Genomic DNA, 2190 nt, shown 5'->3' with positions numbered 1-2190 from the left:
GAGAGATTTGTTATGGTGAGATGAGTGTCCAGCGCCGGATGCGTGACGCTATGGCTAATAATATGCATAATAATGCGCCGAGGCATGTGGCAGGGACACACACAAAATTTGTGATGGGAAAAGATCTTATCAAATGAAGTGATCCTATCTACACATGCAGTATCAGCGGTCTATAGGACTAAGTTGAGACCATGTTACATCGAACGATTCGCATAATGTTTGAGTTAAAACATTCTGTATTCAACTTGGGCTTACTGGAGCCATACCACAATCTCGCTATTACGAGCTTGTCGGAGGCGCGGTGAGCTCTATTGCAGACGGCACGACGTCTCTACAATTTGGTGTAGCTGAGCAACTATTTACTTAGAAGAAGCATTGCAGTTTCAAATCACTTTGGTGCGTCATACCATGCAGTGCGATTGGGTAGCTTAAAGCGCAAATCCAGAAACTGGCTCATATCAGCCTCCGAAGTACGTCATGACTTTCGAAGATAACCGACGACCGCCAAAACCAGGAGAGGTCACAACAGCCAACCGTCCTCCATCCGCAGATGACTTTTGAATTAACCTGGCTGCAATTTATAGGAAATGAGAGATTATTCATAGTGAGTGAGCGTTCAGCGTCAGATGCTCGACGCTTTGAATGATTATACAGGATGCTTGTAGCAATGCGCCGATACACACAATTGTAATGGGAAAAGTTTTTTTGTATGCAGTTAGCCTATCTATACATGCGGTATGAGCGGGCTTGAGGACTAAGTTATGACCGCGCTACATCGAATGATTCACAGTGATCTACGTAGGATTTGACTTATTTTGCGACCGATTTGCCGCATACTTTACACAGAAAACGTTTCGTTTTTTAGAGCCCACGTTTTCAAACGCACAGGGGCGAAGATTGTGCGCTCCTTTCAGGATCGAAAGAAGGGTCTCTCTGGTATAGATGATATAACTTCGCTCTGTTAATCGAAGAGTTCATATATTAAGGACAGATTCTACATACACATATTCTAATATATACGTTTACTATCTTTAATCTCAACTCAAACTGTCCCTATTTTCTGATGTGCGGCTAGCAACCAACGTATACTAAGGTTCCGTCCCTTTACGTAAACACCGATCTTCCAGTACCCAAAAATGTTCACAATTATAACACGGCTGATGCAAATGTTGTACAATTGTACCGCACTATAATTGACGATACTGTACCAAATGTGTAATGTTTGAGTACATAAATCCCATTGAATACCCTCCGCCACTAAGATTTCATCCACACCGGGGCTCCCAATTTTTTGTCTTTGATAAACTAAGACAATCACTGCGCCCGGGGTATATATCCACTATCTGCACTAAATTGTGTCTGTTCATTGGGCATGGTAAAATGCACAGAGCAATCACGCTGTCTTTGAGACCGACACGGATAGAAAATAATTGGTTATGATACTAAAGAGTACTCCAGGAAGAATGATTTAATGACTCTCCAATACCCGGCTTAACACCTCCGCCATCACCAAAGTACGTTAGGTCGTAAATAGACACAGCACCAATCCAATCTTGCCAAAGTGGAATCTCAAACTCACACAAAATTCTCAATGAAGAGCGACCCAACCACAATACCAGGTATGGGTAACAGCCCTGGTGCACATACCGGTCCATCAAGCGCTCCATATGAAATTGGGTGATTTTAGCTATCGAGTCGAATGGGTGGAGGACGATTGGCTGTTGTGACCTCTCCTACTTTTGGCGGTCGTCGACTATCTTCGAAAGGCAAGACGTGCGTCGGAGGCTGATTGAGCCAGTTTCCGGATTTGCGCTCTAAGCTACGCAATCGCACTGCATGGTATGACGCATCAAAGTAGTTCGGAATTGCAATGCTTCTTCTAAGTAAATAGTTGCTCAGCTACACCAAATTGTAGAGACGACGTGCCGTTTGCAATAGAGCTCACCGCGCCTCCGACAAGCTCGTAACAGCGAGATTGTGGTATGGATCCAGTAAGCCCAAGTTGAATAAGGATGTTTGTATAACTCAAACATTATGCGAATCGTTCGATGTAACATGGTCTCAACTTAGTCTTATAGACCGCTGATACTGCATGTGTAGATAGGATCACTTCATTTGATAAGATCTTTTCCCATCACAAATTGTGTGTGTGTCCCTGCCACATGCCTCGGCGCATTATTATGCATATTG

The sequence above is a fragment of the Plasmopara halstedii genome, assembly GCF_900000015.1.
Source record: "Plasmopara halstedii genome assembly, contig: Scaffold_54, whole genome shotgun sequence".
Lineage (NCBI taxonomy): Eukaryota > Oomycota > Peronosporomycetes > Peronosporales > Peronosporaceae > Plasmopara > Plasmopara halstedii.
The sequence above is the reverse complement of the archived record's forward strand: the minus strand, read 5'-3'. Positions refer to the sequence as shown.